The sequence below is a fragment of the Gorilla gorilla genome, chromosome 8 (assembly GCF_029281585.2).
Source record: "Gorilla gorilla gorilla isolate KB3781 chromosome 8, NHGRI_mGorGor1-v2.1_pri, whole genome shotgun sequence".
Taxonomy (NCBI): Eukaryota; Metazoa; Chordata; class Mammalia; order Primates; family Hominidae; genus Gorilla; species Gorilla gorilla.
Genome location: NC_073232.2, coordinates 149422256 through 149444468, shown reverse-complemented (window position 1 = coordinate 149444468; position 22213 = coordinate 149422256).

Here is a 22213-nt window from a genome sequence, read left to right as displayed (position 1 = left end):
CTGTGTAAACATGAAAATATCTACACCGCCATCCCTATAAACATGGAAATATCTACACCGTCCTCTGTATGAACATGGAAATATCTACACCGCCATCTCTGTAAACGTGGAAATATCTACACCGCTATCTGTATGAACTTGTAAATATCTACACTGCTCTCTGTATGAAATTGAAATTATCTACAACACTATCTCTATAAACATGGTAATATCTACACTGCTATCTGTATGAACATGGAAGTATCTACACCGCTATCTGTATAAACATGGAAATATCTTCACCGCTATCTGTATAAACATGGAAATGTCTACATCGCTGTCTCTATAAACTTGGAAATAACTACACCGCTATCTCTGTAAACATGGAAATATCTAGACCGCCATCTCTATAAACATGGAAATATCTACACCGCCATCTGTATAAACATGGAAATATCTATACCGCTATCTGCATAAACATGGTAATATCTACACCGCCATCTCTATGAACATGGAAATATGTTCACCGCCATCTCTAAGAACATGGAAATATCTCTACCGCCATCTGTATGAACATGTAAATATCTACACCGCCATCTGTATGAACATGGAAATATCTACACCGCTAACTGTATGGACATGGAAATATCTACACTGCTGTCTGTACGAACATGGAAATATCTACACCGTTTTCTGTATGAACATAGAAATATCTACACCGCTATCAGTATGAACATGGAAATAGCTACACCACTATCTGTATGAACATGGAAATATCTACACCGCTATCTGTATGAACATGCAAATATCTACACAGCTATCTGTATATCAATGGAAATATCTACACCGCTATCTCTATTAACATGGAAATAACTACACTGCTATCTGTATAAACATGGAAATATCTACACCGCCACCTGTATGAACATGGAAATATCTACACTGCCATCGGTACAAACATGTAAATATCTTCACCGCCATCTGTATGAACATGGAAATATCTACACCGCTAAATGTATGAACATGGAAATGTCTACACCGCTATTGGTATGAACATGGAAATGTCTACACCGCTATCTCTATGAACATGGACATATCTACACCGCTATCTGTATGAACATGGAAATATCTACACCGCTATCTGTATGAACATGGAAATATCTACACCGCCATCTGTATCAACATGTAAATATCTACAGCGCCATCTGCATGAACATGGAAATATCTACACCGCTAACTGTATGAACATTTAAATATCTACACCGCTATCTGTATGAACATGGAAATATCTACACCGCTATCTGTATTAACATGGAAATATCTACACCGCTATCTGTATGAACATGGAAATAACAACACCGCTATCTGTATGAACATGGAAATATCTACACCGCTATCTGTATGAACATGGAAATATCTACACCGCTATCTGTATATCAATGGAAATATCCAGACTGGTATCTCTATAAACATGGAAATAACTACACTGCTATCTGTATAAACATGGAAATATCTACACCGCCATCTCTATGAACATGGAAATATCTACACCGCCATTTGTATGAACATGGAAATATCTACACCGCCATCTCTATGAACATGGACATATCTACACCGCCATTTGTATGAACATGGAAATACCTACACCGCCATCTGTATGAACATGCAAATATCTAACCAGCTATCTTTATATCAATGGAAATATCTACACAGCTATCTCTATAAACATGGAAATATCTACACCGCCATCTCTATGAACATGGAAATATCTACACCGCCATTTGTATGAACATGGATATATGTACACCGGCATCTGGATGAACATGGAAATATCTACACCGTAATCTGCATGAACATGGAAACATCTACACAGCTATCTGAATATACATGGAAATATCTACACAGATTTCTCTATAAATATGGAAGTAACTACATCGCTATCTCTATAAACTTCGAAATATCTACACCGCCATCTGTATGAACAGGGAAATATCTACATCGCCATCTGTACGATCATGGACATATCTACACCGCCATCTGTATTAAGATGGAAATATCAACACCGCTATCTGTATAAACATGGAAATATCTGCCCAACTATCTGTATAAACATGGAAATATCCGCACCGCTATCTGAATAAACATGGAAATATCCGCACCGCTATCTGTATAAACATGGAAATATCTACACTGCTATCTGCATAAACATGGAAATATCCACACCGCTATGTGTGTAAACTTGGAAATGTCTACACCGCCATCTGTGTAAACATGGAAATATCTACACTGCCATCTGTGTAAACATGAAAATATATAAACCGCCATCCCTATAAACATGGAAATATCTACACCGTCCTCTGTATGAACATGTAAATATCTACACCGCCATCTCTGTAAACGTGGAAATATCTACACCGCTATCTGTATGAACATGTAAATATCTACACCGCCATCTGTATGAGCATGGAAATATCTACACCGCAAACTGTATGAACATGGAAATATCTACACCGCTATCTGTATGGAAATGGAAATATCTACACCGCTATCTGTATGAACATGGAAATATCTACACCGCTATCTGTATGAACATGGAAATATCTACACCGCTATCTGTATGAACATGGAAATATCTACACCGCTATCTGTATGAACATTCAAATATCAACACATCTATCTGTATATCAATGAAAATATCTACACTGCTATCCCTATAAACATGGAAATAACTACACTGCTATCTGTATAAATATGGAGATATCTACACCGCCATCTCTATGAACATGGAAATATCTACACCGCCATTTGTATGAACATGGAAATATCTACACCTCCATCTCTATGAACATGGAAATATCTACACCGCCATCTGTATGAACATGGAAATATCTACACCGCCATCTGTATGAACATGGAAATATCTTCACCGCCATCTGTATGAACATGGATATATGTACACCGGCATCTGTATGAACATGTAAATATCTTCACCGCCATCTGTATGAACATGGAAATATCTACACCGCTAAATGTATGAATATGGAAATGTCTACACCGCTATTGGTATGAACATGGAAATATCTACACCGCTATCTGCATGAACATGGAAATATCTACACTGCTATCTGTATGAACATGGAAATATCTACACCGCTATCTGTATGAACATGGAAATATCTACACCGCCATCTGTATCAACATGTAAATATCTACACAGCCATCTGTATGAACATGGAAATATCTACACTGCTAACTGTATGAACATTTAAATATCTACACCGCTATCTCTATGAACATGGAAATATCTACACCGCTATCTGTATGAACATGGAAATATCTACACCGCTATCTGTATGAACATGGAAATATCTACACCGCTGTCTGTATGAACATTCAAATATCATCACATCTATCTGTATATCAATGAAAATATCTACACTGCTATCCCTATAAACATGGAAATAACTACACTGCTATCTGTATAAATATGGAGATATCTACACCGCCATCTCTATGAACATGGAAATATCTACACCGCCATTTGTATGAACAAGGAAATATCTACACCGCCATCTCTATGAACATGGAAATATCTACACCGCCATTTGTATGAACATGGAAATATCTACACCGCCATCTGCATGAAGATGGAAATATCTTCACCGCCATCTGTATGAACATGGATATATGTACACCGGCATCTGTATGAACATGTAAATATCTTCACCGCCATCTGTATGAACATGGAAATATCTACACCGCTAAATGTATGAACATGGAAATGTCTACACCGCTATTGGTATGAACATGGAAATATCTACACCGCTATCTGCATGAACATGGAAATATCTACACTGCTATCTGTATGAACATGGAAATCTCTACACCGCTATCTGTATGAACATGGAAATATCTACACCGCCATCAGTATCAACATGTAAATATCTACACAGCCATCTGTATGAACATGGAAATATCTACACTGCTAACTGTATGAACATTTAAATATCTACACCGCTATCTCTATGAACATGGAAATATCAACACCGCTATCTGTATTAACATGGAAATATCTACACCGCTATCTGTATGAACATGGAAATATCTACACCGCTATCCGCATTAACATGGAAATATCTTCGCCATCTCTATGAACATGGAAATATCTACACCGCTAAATATATGAACATGGAAATGTCTACACCGCTATTGGTATGAACATGGAAATATCTACACCGCTATCTGTATGAACATGGAAATATCTACACCGCTATCTGTATGAACATGGAAATATCTAAACCGCTATCTGTATGAACATGGAAATAACTACACCGCCATCTGTATGAACATGTAAATATCTACACCGCCATCTGTATAAACATGGAAATATCTAAACCGCTAACTGTATGAAAATGGAAATATCTACACCGCTATCTGTATGAACATGGAAATATCTACACCGCTATCTGTATGAACATGGAAATATCTACACCGCTATCTGTGAACATGGAAATATCTACACCGCTATCTGTATGAACATGGAAATATCTACACCGCTATCTCTATTAACATGCAAATATCTACAGAGCTATCTGTATAACAGTGGATATATCTACACTACTATCTCTATAAACATGGAAATAACTACACTGCTATCTCTATAAATATGGAAATATCAACACCGCCATCTCTATGAACATGGAAATATCTACACCGCCATCTGTATGAACATGGAAATATCTACACCGCCATCTCTGTAAACGTGGAAATATCTACACCGCTATCTGTATGAACTTGGAAATATCTACACTGCTCTCTGTATAAAATTGAAATTATCTACACCATTTCTCTCTAAACATGGAAATATCTACACTGCCATCTGTATGAACATGGAAATAGCTACACCGCTATCTGTATGAACATGGAAATATCTACACCGCTATCTGAATTAACATGGAAATATCTACACCACTATCTGTATGAACAGGGAAATATCTACACCGCTATCTGTATGAACATGGAAATATCTACACCGCTATCTGTATGAACATGCTAATATCTACACAGCTATCTGTATATCAATGGAAATATCCAGAATAGTATCTCTATAAACATGGAAATAACTACACTGCTATCTGTATAAACATGGAAATATCTGCACCGCCATCACTATGAACATGGAAATACCTACACCGCCATTTGTATGAACCTGGAAATATCTACACCGCCATCTCTATGAACATGGAAATATCTACACCGCCATTTGTATGAACATGGAAATACCTACAGCGCCATCTGTATGAGCATGGAAATATCTTCACCGCCATTTGTATGAACATGGATATTTTTACACCGGCATCAGGATGAACATGGAAATATCTACACCGTAATCTGCATGAACATGGAAATATCTACACAGCTATCTGAATATACATGGAAATATCTACACAGATTTCTCTATATATATGGAAATAACTACAGCGCTATCTCTATAAACTTCAAAATATCTACACCGCCATCTGTATGAACATGGAAATATCTACACCGCCATCTGTACGATCATGGACATATCTACACCGCCATCTGTATTAAGATGGAAATATCTACACCACTATCTGTATAAACATGGAAATATCTGCCCAATTATATGTATAAACATGGAAATATCTGCACCGCTATCTGAATAAACATGGAAATATCCGCACCGCTATCTGTATGAACATGGAAATATCTACACCGCTATCTATATGAACATGGAAATATCTACACCGCTATCTGTATGAACATGGAAATATCTACACCGCTATCTGTATGAACATGTAAATATCTACACATCTATCTGTATATCAATGGAAATATCCACACTGGTATCTCTATAAACATGGAAAAAACTACACTGGTATCTGTATAAACATGGAAATATCTACACGGCCATCTCTATGAACATGGAAATATCTACACCGCCATTTGTATGAACCTGGAAATATCTACACAGCCATCTCTATGAACATGGAAATATCTACACCGCCATTTGTATGAACATGGAAATACCTACACCACCATCTGCATGAACATGGAAATATCTTCACCGCCATCTGTATGAACATGGATATATGTACACCGGCATCTGGATGAACATGGAAATATCTACACCGCTATCTGCATGAACATGCAAATATCTACACAGCTATCTGAATATACATGGAAATATCTACACAGATTTCTCTAGGAATATGGAAATAACTACAGCGCTATCTCTATAAACTTTGAAATATCTACAAGGCCATCTGTATGAACATGGAAATATCTACACCGCCATCTGTACAAACATGGTCATATCTACACCGCGATCTGTATTAAGATGGAAATATCTACACCGCTATCTGTATAAACATGGAAATATCTGCCTAACTATCTGTATAAACATGGAAATAACCGCACCGCCATCTGAATAAACATGGAAATATCCGCACCGCTATCTGTATAAACACGGAAATATCTACACTGCTATCTGCATAAACATGGAAATATCCACACCGCTATCTGTGTAAACATGGAAATGTCTACACCGCTATCTGTGTAAACATGAAAATATCTACACCGCCATCTGTGTAAACATGAAAATATCTACACCGCCATCCCTATAAACATGGAAATATCTACACCGTCCTCTGTATGAACATGGAAATATCTACACCGCCATCTCTGTAAACGTGGAAATATCTACACCGCTATCTGTATGAACTTGTAAATATCTACACTGCTCTCTGTATGAAATTGAAATTATCTACAACACTATCTCTATAAACATGGTAATATCTACACTGCTATCTGTATGAACATGGAAATATCTACACCGCTATCTGTATAAACATGGAAATATCTTCACCGCTATCTGTATAAACATGGAAATGTCTACATCGCTGTCTCTATAAACTTGGAAATAACTACACCGCTATCTCTGTAAACATGGAAATATCTAGACCACCATCTCTATAAACATGGAAATATCTACACCGCCATCTGTATAAACATGGAAATATCTATACCGCTATCTGCATAAACATGGAAATATCTACACCGCCATCTCTATGAACATGGAAATATGTTCACCGCCATCTCTAAGAACATGGAAATATCTCTACCGCCATCTGTATGAACATGTAAATATCTACACCGCCATCTGTATGAACATGGAAATATCTACACCGCTAACTGTATGAACATGGAAATATCTACACTCCTGTCTGTACGAACATGGAAATATCTACACCGTTTTCTGTATGAACATAGAAATATCTACACCGCTATCTGTATGAACATGGAAATAGCTACACCACTATCTGTATGAACATGGAAATATCTACACCGCTATCTGCATGAACATGGAAATATCTACACTGCTATCTGTATGAACATGGAAATCTCTACACCGCTATCTGTATGAACATGGAAATATCTACACCGCCATCAGTATCAACATGTAAATATCTACACAGCCATCTGTATGAACATGGAAATATCTACACTGCTAACTGTATGAACATTTAAATATCTACACCGCTATCTCTATGAACATGGAAATATCAACACCGCTATCTGTATTAACATGGAAATATCTACACCGCTATCTGTATGAACATGGAAATATCTACACCGCTATCCGCATTAACATGGAAATATCTTCGCCATCTCTATGAACATGGAAATATCTACACCGCTAAATATATGAACATGGAAATGTCTACACCGCTATTGGTATGAACATGGAAATATCTACACCGCTATCTGTATGAACATGGAAATATCTACACCGCTATCTGTATGAACATGGAAATATCTAAACCGCTATCTGTATGAACATGGAAATAACTACACCGCCATCTGTATGAACATGTAAATATCTACACCGCCATCTGTATAAACATGGAAATATCTAAACCGCTAACTGTATGAAAATGGAAATATCTACACCGCTATCTGTATGAACATGGAAATATCTACACCGCTATCTGTATGAACATGGAAATATCTACACCGCTATCTGTGAACATGGAAATATCTACACCGCTATCTGTATGAACATGGAAATATCTACACCGCTATCTCTATTAACATGCAAATATCTACAGAGCTATCTGTATAACAGTGGATATATCTACACTACTATCTCTATAAACATGGAAATAACTACACTGCTATCTCTATAAATATGGAAATATCAACACCGCCATCTCTATGAACATGGAAATATCTACACCGCCATCTGTATGAACATGGAAATATCTACACCGCCATCTCTGTAAACGTGGAAATATCTACACCGCTATCTGTATGAACTTGGAAATATCTACACTGCTCTCTGTATAAAATTGAAATTATCTACACCATTTCTCTCTAAACATGGAAATATCTACACTGCCATCTGTATGAACATGGAAATAGCTACACCGCTATCTGTATGAACATGGAAATATCTACACCGCTATCTGAATTAACATGGAAATATCTACACCACTATCTGTATGAACAGGGAAATATCTACACCGCTATCTGTATGAACATGGAAATATCTACACCGCTATCTGTATGAACATGCTAATATCTACACAGCTATCTGTATATCAATGGAAATATCCAGAATAGTATCTCTATAAACATGGAAATAACTACACTGCTATCTGTATAAACATGGAAATATCTGCACCGCCATCACTATGAACATGGAAATACCTACACCGCCATTTGTATGAACCTGGAAATATCTACACCGCCATCTCTATGAACATGGAAATATCTACACCGCCATTTGTATGAACATGGAAATACCTACAGCGCCATCTGTATGAGCATGGAAATATCTTCACCGCCATTTGTATGAACATGGATATTTTTACACCGGCATCAGGATGAACATGGAAATATCTACACCGTAATCTGCATGAACATGGAAATATCTACACAGCTATCTGAATATACATGGAAATATCTACACAGATTTCTCTATATATATGGAAATAACTACAGCGCTATCTCTATAAACTTCAAAATATCTACACCGCCATCTGTATGAACATGGAAATATCTACACCGCCATCTGTACGATCATGGACATATCTACACCGCCATCTGTATTAAGATGGAAATATCTACACCACTATCTGTATAAACATGGAAATATCTGCCCAATTATATGTATAAACATGGAAATATCTGCACCGCTATCTGAATAAACATGGAAATATCCGCACCGCTATCTGTATGAACATGGAAATATCTACACCGCTATCTATATGAACATGGAAATATCTACACCGCTATCTGTATGAACATGGAAATATCTACACCGCTATCTGTATGAACATGTAAATATCTACACATCTATCTGTATATCAATGGAAATATCCACACTGGTATCTCTATAAACATGGAAAAAACTACACTGGTATCTGTATAAACATGGAAATATCTACACGGCCATCTCTATGAACATGGAAATATCTACACCGCCATTTGTATGAACCTGGAAATATCTACACAGCCATCTCTATGAACATGGAAATATCTACACCGCCATTTGTATGAACATGGAAATACCTACACCACCATCTGCATGAACATGGAAATATCTTCACCGCCATCTGTATGAACATGGATATATGTACACCGGCATCTGGATGAACATGGAAATATCTACACCGCTATCTGCATGAACATGCAAATATCTACACAGCTATCTGAATATACATGGAAATATCTACACAGATTTCTCTAGGAATATGGAAATAACTACAGCGCTATCTCTATAAACTTTGAAATATCTACAAGGCCATCTGTATGAACATGGAAATATCTACACCGCCATCTGTACAAACATGGTCATATCTACACCGCGATCTGTATTAAGATGGAAATATCTACACCGCTATCTGTATAAACATGGAAATATCTGCCTAACTATCTGTATAAACATGGAAATAACCGCACCGCCATCTGAATAAACATGGAAATATCCGCACCGCTATCTGTATAAACACGGAAATATCTACACTGCTATCTGCATAAACATGGAAATATCCACACCGCTATCTGTGTAAACATGGAAATGTCTACACCGCTATCTGTGTAAACATGAAAATATCTACACCGCCATCTGTGTAAACATGAAAATATCTACACCGCCATCCCTATAAACATGGAAATATCTACACCGTCCTCTGTATGAACATGGAAATATCTACACCGCCATCTCTGTAAACGTGGAAATATCTACACCGCTATCTGTATGAACTTGTAAATATCTACACTGCTCTCTGTATGAAATTGAAATTATCTACAACACTATCTCTATAAACATGGTAATATCTACACTGCTATCTGTATGAACATGGAAATATCTACACCGCTATCTGTATAAACATGGAAATATCTTCACCGCTATCTGTATAAACATGGAAATGTCTACATCGCTGTCTCTATAAACTTGGAAATAACTACACCGCTATCTCTGTAAACATGGAAATATCTAGACCACCATCTCTATAAACATGGAAATATCTACACCGCCATCTGTATAAACATGGAAATATCTATACCGCTATCTGCATAAACATGGAAATATCTACACCGCCATCTCTATGAACATGGAAATATGTTCACCGCCATCTCTAAGAACATGGAAATATCTCTACCGCCATCTGTATGAACATGTAAATATCTACACCGCCATCTGTATGAACATGGAAATATCTACACCGCTAACTGTATGAACATGGAAATATCTACACTCCTGTCTGTACGAACATGGAAATATCTACACCGTTTTCTGTATGAACATAGAAATATCTACACCGCTATCTGTATGAACATGGAAATAGCTACACCACTATCTGTATGAACATGGAAATATCTACACCGCTATCTGTATGAACATGCAAATATCTACACAGCTATCTGTATATCAATGGAAATATCTACACCGCTATCTCTATTAACATGGAAATAACTACACTGCTATCTGTATAAACATGGAAATATCTACACCGCCATCTCGATGAACATGGAAATATCTACACCGCTATCTGTATGAACATGGAAATATCTACACCGCCATCTGTATCAACATGTAAATATCTACAGCGCCATCTGCATGAACATGGAAATATCTACACCGCTAACTGTATGAACATTTAAATATCTACACCGCTATCTGTATGAACATGGAAATATCTACACCGCTATCTGTATTAACATGGAAATATCTACACCACGATCTGTATGAACATGGAAATAACTACACCGCTATCTGTATGAACATGGAAATATCTACACCGCCATCTGTATAAACATGGAAATATCTACACCGCTATCTGTATATCAATGGAAATATCCAGACTGGTATCTCTATAAACATGGAAATAACTACACTGCTATCTGTATAAACATGGAAATATCTACACCGCCATCTCTATGAACATGGAAATACCTACACCGCCATTTGTATAAACATGGAAATATCTACACCGCCATCTCTATGAACATGGACATATCTACACCGCCATTTGTATGAACATGGAAATACCTACACCGCCATCTGTATGAACATGCAAATATCTAACCAGCTATCTGTATATCAATGGAAATATCTACACAGCTATCTCTATAAACATGGAAATATCTACACCGCCATCTCTATGAACATGGAAATATCTACACCGCCATTTGTATGAACATGGATATATGTACACCGGCATCTGGATGAACATGGAAATACCTACACCGTAATCTGCATGAACATGGAAACATCTACACAGCTATCTGAATATACATGGAAATATCTACACAGATTTCTCTATAAATATGGAAATAACTACATCGCTACCTCTATAAACTTCGAAATATCTACACCGCCATCTGTATGAACAGGGAAATATCTACATCGCCATCTGTACGATCATGGACATATCTACACCGCCATCTGTATTAAGATGGAAATATCAACACCGCTATCTGTATAAACATGGAAATATCTGCCCAACTATCTGTATAAACATGGAAATATCCGCACCGCTATCTGAATAAACATGGAAATATCCGCACCGCTATCTGTATAAACATGGAAATATCTACACTGCTATCTGCATAAACATGGAAATATCCACACCGCTATGTGTGTAAACATGGAAATGTCTACACCGCCATCTGTGTAAACATGGAAATATCTACACTGCCATCTGTGTAAACATGAAAATATCTACACCGCCATCCCTATAAACGTGGAAATACCTACACCGTCCTCTGTATGAACATGTAAATATCTTCACCGCCATCTCTGTAAACGTGGAAATATCTACACCGCTATCTGTATGAACATGTAAATATCTACACCGCCATCTGTATGAACATGGAAATATCTACACCGCAAACTGTATGAAGATAGAAATATCTACACCGCTATCTGTATGGAAATGGAAATATCTACACCGCAATCTGTATGAACATGGAAATATCTACACCACTATCTGTATGAACATGGAAATATCTACACCGCTATCTGTATGAACATGGAAATATCTACACCGCTATCTGTATGAACATTCAAATATCAACACATCTATCTGTATATCAATGAAAATATCTACACTGCTATCCCTATAAACATGGAAATAACTACACTGCTATCTGTATAAATATGGAGATATCTACACCGCCATCTCTATGAACATGGAAATATCTACACCGCCATTTGTATGAACATGGAAATATCTACACCGCCATCTCTATGAACATGGAAATATCTACACCGCCATTTGTATGAACATGGAAATATCTACACCACCATCTGTATGAACATGGAAATATCTTCACCGCCATCTGTATGAACATGGATATATGTACACCGGCATCTGGATGAACATGGAAATATCTACACAGATATCTGAATATACATGGAAATATCTACACAGATTTCTCTATAAATATGGAAATAACTACAGCGCTATCTCTATAAACTTCGAAATATCTACACCACCATCTGTATGAACATGGAAATATCTACACAGCTATCTGTATATCATTGGAAATATCAACACTGCTATCTCTATAAACATGGAAATAACTACACTGCTATCTGTATAAATATGGAAATATCTACACCGCCATCTCTATGAACATGGAAATATCTACACCGCCATCTGTATGAACATGGAAATATCTACACAGCTAACTGTATGAACATGGAAATATCTACAACGCTATCTGCATGAACATGGAAATATCCTCGCCATCTGTATGAACATGGAAATATCTACACCGCTAAATATATGAACATGGAAATGTCTACACCACAATCTGTATAAACATGGAAGTATCTACACCGCTATCTGTATAAACCTGGAAATATCTTCACCGCTATCTGTATAAACATGGAAATATCTACAATGCTGTCTCTGTAAACTTGGAAATAACTACACCACTATCTCTGTAAACATGGAAATATCTAGACCGCCATATCTATAAACATGGAAATACCTACACCACCATCTGTATAAACATGGAAATATCTATACCGCTATCTGCATAAACATGGAAATATCTACACCGCCATCTCTATGAACATGGAATTATCTACACCGCCATCTGTAAGAACATGGAAATACCTATACCGCCATCTGTAAGAACATGTAAATATCTACACCGCCATCTGTATGAACATGGAAATATCTACACCGCCATCTGTATGAACATGGAAATATCTACACCGCTGTCTGTATGAACATGGAAATATCTACACCGTTATCTGTATGAACATAGAAATATCTACACCGCTATCTGTATGAACATGGAAATAGCTACACCGCTATCTGTACGAACATGGAAATATCTACACCGCTATCTGTATGAACATGCAAATATCTACACAGCTATCTGTATATCAGTGGAAATATCTACACCGCTATCTGTATTAGCATGGTAATATCTACACTGCTATCTGTATAAACATGGAAATATCTACACCGGCACGTGTATGAACATGGAAATATCTACACTGCCATCCGTACAAACATAGAAATATCTACACCGACATCTGTATGAACATGTAAATATCTTCACCGCCATCTGTATGAACATGGAAATATCTACACCGCTAAATGTATGAACATGGAAATGTCTACACCGCTATTGGTATGATCATGGAAATATCTACACTGGTATCTGTATGAACATGGAAATATCTACACCGCTATCTGTATGAACATGGAAATATCTACACCGCTATCTGTATGAACATGGAAATATCTACACCGCCATCTGTATCAACATGTAAATATCTACACCGCCATCTGTATGAACATGCAAATATCTACACCGCTAACTGTATGAACATTTAAATATCTACACCGCTATCTGTAGGAACATGGAAATATCTACACCGCTATCTGTATGAACATGGAAATATCTACACCGCTATCTGTATGAACATGGAAATATCTACACCGCTATCTGTATGAACATGGAAATATCTACACCGCTATCTGTATGAACATGCAAATATCTACACAGCTATCTGTATATCAATGGAAATATCCAGACTGGTATCCCTATAAACATGGAAATAACTACACTGCTATCTGTATTAACATGGAAATATCTTCACCGCTATCTGTATAAACATGGAAATATCTACAATGCTGTCTCTATAAACTTGGAAATAACTTCACCACTATCTCTGTAAACATGGAAATATCTAGACCGCCATCTCTATAAACATGGAAATATCTACACCACCATCTGTATAAACATGGAAATATCTATACCGCTAACTGCAAAAACCTGGAAATATCTACACCGCCATCTCTATGAACATGGAAATATCTACAACGCCATCTGTACGAACATGGAAGTATCTATACCGCCATCTGTATGAACATGTAAATATCTACACCGCCATCTGCATGAACATGGAAATATCTACACCGCTAACTGTATGAACATGGAAATATCTACACTGCTATCTGTATGAACATGGAAATATCTACACCGTTATCTGTATGAACATGGAAATATCTACACCGTTATCTGTATGAATATGGAAATATCTACACCGCTATCTGTATGAACATGGAAATATCTACACCGCTATGTGTACGAACATGGAAAATATCTACACCACTATCTGTATGAACCTGCAAATATCTACACAGCTATCTGTATATCAATGGAAATATCTACACAGCTGTCTCTATAAACATCGAAATAACTACACTGCTATCTCTGTAAACATGGAAATATCTACACCGCCACCTGTATGAACATGGAAATATCTACACTGCCATCCGTACGAACATGGAAATATCTACACCGCTATCTGTATGAACATGGAAATATCTACACCGCTATCTGTATGAACATTCAAATATCTACACAGCTATCTGTATATCAATGAAAATATCTACACTGCTATCCCTATTAACATTGAAATAACTACACTGCTATCTGTATAAACATGGAAATATCTACACCGCCACCTGTATGAACATGGAAATATCTACAATGCCATCCGTACAAACATGGAAATATCTACACCGCCATCTGTATGAACATGTAAATATCTACACCGCCATCTGTATGAACATGGAAATACCTACACCGCTAACTGTATGAACATGCAAATGTCTACACCGCTATTGGTATGAACCTGGAAATATCTAGACCGCTATCTGTATGAACATGGAAATATCTACACCGCTATCTGTATGAACATGGAAATCTCTACACCGCTATCTGTATGAACATGGAAATATCTACACCGCCATCTGTATGAACAAGGAAATATCTACACCGCTAACTGTATGAACATGGCATTATCTACACCGCTATCTGTATGAACATGGAAATATCTACACAGCTATCTGTATGAACATGGAAATATCTACACCGCTATCTATATGAACATGCAAATATCTACACCGCTATCTCTATGAACATGGAAATATCTACACCGCTATCTGTATGAACATGTAAATACCTACAGAGCTATCTGTATATCAATAGAAATATCCACACTGGTATCTCTATAAACATGGAAATAACTACACTGCTATCTGTATAAACATGGAAATATCTACACGGCCATCTCTATGAACATGGAAATATCTACACCGCCATCTGTATGAACCTGGAAATATCTACCCCGCCATATCTATGAACATGGAAATATCTACACCGCCATTTGTATGAACATGGAAATACCTACACCACCATCTGTATGAACATGGAAATATCTTCACCGCCATCTGTATGAACATGGATAAATGTACACCGGCATCTGGATGAACATGGAAATATCTACACCGCTATCTGCATGAACATGGAAATATCTACACAGCTATCTGCATATACACGGAAATAACTACACAGATTTCTCTATAAATATGGAAATAACTACAGCGCTATCTCTATAAACTTTGAAATATCTACACCGCCATCTGTATGAACATGGAAATATCTACACCGCCATCTGTACAAACATGGACATATCTACACCGCCAGCTGTATTAAGATGGAAATATGTACACCGCTATCTAAAAGAACATGGAAATATCTACAACGCCATCCCTATAAACATGGAAATATCTACATCGCCATCTGTATGAACATGGAAATATCAACACCGCCATCTCTATAAACGTGGAAATATCTACACCGCTATCTGTATGAACCTGGAAATTTCTACACTGCTCTCTGTATAAAATTGAAATTATCTACAACATTATCTCTATAAACATGGAAATATCTACACTGCAATCTGTATAAACATGGAAGTATCTACACCGCTATCTGTATAAACCTGGAAATATCTTCACCGCTATCTGTATAAACATGGAAATATCTACAAAGCTGTCTTTGTAAACTTGGAAATAACTACACCACTATCTCTGTAAACATGGAAATATCTAGACCGCCATATCTATAAACATGGAAACACCTACACCACCATCTGTATAAACATGGAAATATCTATACCGCTATCTGCATAAACATGGAAATATCTACACCGCCATCTCTATGAACATGGAATTATCTACACCGCCATCTGTAAGAACATGGAAATATCTATACCGCCATCTGTAAGAACATGTAAATATCTACACCGCCATCTGTATGAACATGGAAATATCTACACCGCTAACTGTATGAACATGGAAATATCTACACCGCCATATGTATGAACATGGAAATATCTACACCGCTAACTGTATGAACATGGAAATATCTACACCTCTGTCTGTATGAGCATATAAATATCTACACCGCTATCTGTATGAACATGGAAATAGCTACATCGCTATCTGTACGAACATGGAAATATCTACACCGCTATCTGTATGAACATGCAAATATCTACACAGCTATCTGTATATCAGTGGAAATATCTACACCGCTATCTCTATTAGCATGGTAATATCTACACTGCTATCTGTATAAACATGGAAATATCTACACCGCCACGTGTATGAACATGGAAATATCTACACTGCCATCCGTACAAACATAGAAATATCTACACCGCCATCTGTATGAACATGTAAATATCTTCACCGCCATCTGTATGAACATGGAAATATCTACACCGCTAAATGTATGAACATGGAAATGTCTACACCGCTATTGGTATGAACATGGAAATATCTACACTGGTATCTGTATGAACATGGAAATATCTACAATGCTATCTGTATGAACATGGAAATATCTACACCGCTATCTGTATGAACATGGAAATATCTACACCGCCATCTGTATCAACATGTAAATATCTACACCGCCATCTGTATGAACATGCAAATATCTACACCGCTAACTGTATGAACATTTAAATATCTACACCGCTATCTGTAGGAACATGGAAATATCTACACTGCTATCTGTATGAACATGGAAATATCTACACCGCTATCTGTATGAACATGGAAATATCTACACCGCTATCTGTATGAACATGCAAATATCTACACAGCTATCTGTATATCAATGGAAATATCCAGACTGGTATCCCTATAAACATGGAAATAACTGCACTGCTATCTGTATTAACATGGAAATATCTTCACCGCTATCTGTATAAACATGGAAATATCTACAATGCTGTCTCTATAAACTTGGAAATAACTTCACCACTATCTCTGTAAACATGGAAATATCTAGACCGCCATCTCTATAAACATGGAAATATCTACACCACCATCTGTATAAACATGGAAATATCTATACCGCTAACTGCAAAAACATGGAAATATCTACACCGCCATCTCTATGAACATGGAAATATCTACAACGCCATCTGTACGAACATGGAAGTATCTATACCGCCATCTGTATGAACATGTAAATATCTACACCGCCATCTGCATGAACGTGGAAATATCTACACCGCTAACTGTATGAACATGGAAATATCTACACTGCTATCTGTATGAACATGGAAATATCTACACCGTTATCTGTATGAACATGGAAATATCTACACCGTTATCTGTATGAACATGGAAATATCTACACCGCTATCTGTATGAACATGGAAATATCTACACCGCTATGTGTACGAACATGGAAAATATCTACACCACTATCTGTATGAACATGCAAATATCTACACAGCTACCTGTATATCAATGGAAATATCTACACAGCTGTCTCTATAAACATCGAAATAACTACACTGCTATCTCTGTAAACATGGAAATATCTACACCGCCACCTGTATGAACATGGAAATATCTACACTGCCATCCGTACGAACATGGAAATATCTACACCGCCATCTGTATGAACATGGAAATATCTACACCGCCATCTGTATGAACAGGTAAATATCTACACCGCCATCTGTGTGAACATGGAAATATCTACACCGCTAACTGTAGGAATATGGAAATATCTACACTGCTATCTGTATGAACATGGAAATATCTACACCGCTATCAGTATGAACATGGAAATATCTACACCGCTATCTGTACGAACATGGAAATATCTACACCGCTATCTGTATGAACATGGAAATATCTACACCGCTATCTGTATGAACATGCAAATATCTACACTGCTATCTGTATATCAATGAAAATATCTACACTGCTATCCCTATAAACATGGAAATAACTACACTGCTATCTGTATAAATATGGAAATATCTACACTGCCATCTCTATGAACATGGAAATATCTACACCGCCATTTGTATGAACATGGAAATATCTACACCGCCATCTCAATGAACATGGAAATATCTACACCGCCATTTGTATGAACATGGAAATATCTACACCACCATCTGTATAAACATGGAAATATCTATACCGCTATCTGCATAAACATGGAAATATCTACACCGCCATCTCTTTGAACATGGAAATATCTACACCGCCATCTGTACGAACATGGAAATATCTACACCGCTATCTGTATGACCATGGAAATATCTACACAGCTGTCTGTATATCAATGGAAATATCTACACTGCTATCTCTATAAACATGGAAATAAATACAATGCTATCTGTATAAATATGGAGATATCTACACCGCCATCTCTATGAACATGGAAATATCTACACCACCATCTGTATGAACATTGAAATATCTACACCTCTAACTGTATGAACATGGAAATATCTACACCGCTATCTGTATGAACATGGAAATATCTTCGCCATCTGTATGAACATGGAAATACCTACACCGCTAAATATATGAACATGGAAATGTCTACACCGCTATTGGTATGAACATGGAAATATCTACACCGCTATCTGTATGAACATGGAAATATCTACACCGCTATATGTATGAACATGGAAATAGCTACACCGCTATCTGTACGAACATGGAAATATCTACACCGCTATCTGTATGAACATGCAAATATCTACACAGCTATCTGTATATCAGTGGAAATATCTACACCGCTATCTGTATTAGCATGGTAATATCTACACTGCTATCTGTATAAACATGGAAATATCTACACCGCAACGTGTATGAACATGGAAATATCTACACTGCCATCCGTACAAACATAGAAATATCTACACCGCCATCTGTATGAACATGTAAATATCTTCACCGCCATCTGTATGAACATGGAAATATCTACACCGCTAAATGTATGAACATGGAAATGTCTACACCGCTATTGGTATGAACATGGAAATATCTACACTGGTATCTGTATGAACATGGAAATATCTACACCGCTATCTGTATGAACATGGAAATATCTACACCGCTATCTGTATGAACATGGAAATATCTACACCGCCATCTGTATCAACATGTAAATATCTACACCGCCATCTGTATGAACATGCAAATATCTACACCGCTAACTGTATGAACATTTAAATATCTACACCGCTATCTGTAGGAACATGGAAATATCTACACCGCTATCTGTATGAACATGGAAATATCTACACCGCTATCTGTATGAACATGGAAATACCTACACCGCTATCTGTATGAACATGGAAATATCTACACCGCTATCTGTAAGAACATGCAAATATCTACACAGCTATCTGTATATCAATGGAAATATCCAGACTGGTATCCCTATAAACATGGAAATAACTACACTGCTATCTGTATTAACATGGAAATATCTTCACCGCTATCTGTATAAACATGGAAATATCTACAATGCTGTCTCTACAAACTTGGAAATAACTTCACCACTATCTCTGTAAACATGGAAATATCTAGACCGCCATCTCTATAAACATGGAAATATCTAGACCGCCATCTCTATAAACATGGAAATATCTACACCGCTATTTGTACGAACATGGAAATATCTACACCGCTATCTGTATGAACATGCAAATATCTACACAGCTATCTGTATATCAATGGAAATACCTACACTGCTATCTCTATAAACATGGAAATAACTACACTGCTATCTGTATAAACAGGGAAATATCTACACCGCCACCTGTATGAACATGGAAATATCTACACTGCCATCCGTACGAACATGGAAATATCTACACCGCCATCTGTATGAACATGTAAATATCTACACCGCCATCTGAATGAACATGGAAATATCTACACCGCTAACTGTATGAACATGGAAATATCTACACCGCTATTGGTATGAACATGGAAATATCAACACCGCTATCTGTATGAACATGGAAATATCTACACCTCCCTCTGTATGAACATGGAAATATCTACACCGCAAACTGTATGAACATGGAAATATCTACACCGCTATCTGTATGAACATGGAAATATCTACACCGCTATCTGTATGAACATTCAAATATCTACACATCTATCTGTGTATCAATGAAAATATCTACATTGCTATCCCTATAAACATGGAAATAAGTACACTGCTATCTGTATAAATATGGAAATATCTACACCGCCATCTCTATGAACATGGAAATATCTACACCGCCATTTGTATGAACATGGAAATATCTACACCGCTAACTGTATGAACATGGAAATATCTACACCGCTATTGGTATGAACATGGAAATATCAACACCGCTAACTGTATGAACATGGAAATATCTACACCGCTATTGGTATGAACATGGAAATATCAACACCGCTATCTGTATGAACATGGAAATATCTACACCTCCCTCTGTATGAACATGGAAATATCTACACCGCAAACTGTATGAACATGGAAATATCTACACCGCTATCTGTATGAACATGGAAATATCTACACCGCTATCTGTATGAACATTCAAATATCTACACATCTATCTGTATATCAATGAAAATATCTACATTGCTATCCCTATAAACATGGAAATAAGTACACTGCTATCTGTATAAATATGGAAATATCTACACCACCATCTCTATGAACATGGAAATATCTACACCGCCATTTGTATGAACATGGAAATATCTACACCACCATCTGTATGAACATGGAAATAACTTCACCGCCATCTGTATGAACATGGATATATGTACACCGGCATCTAGATGAACATGGAAATATCTACACCGCTATCTGTACGAACATGGAAATATCTACAACGCTATCTGTATGACCATGCAAATATCTACACAGCTATCTGTATATCAATGGAAATATCTACACTGCTATCTCTATAAACACGGAAATAACTACACTGCTATCTGTATAAATATGGAAATATCTACACCGCAATCTCTATGAACATGGAAATATC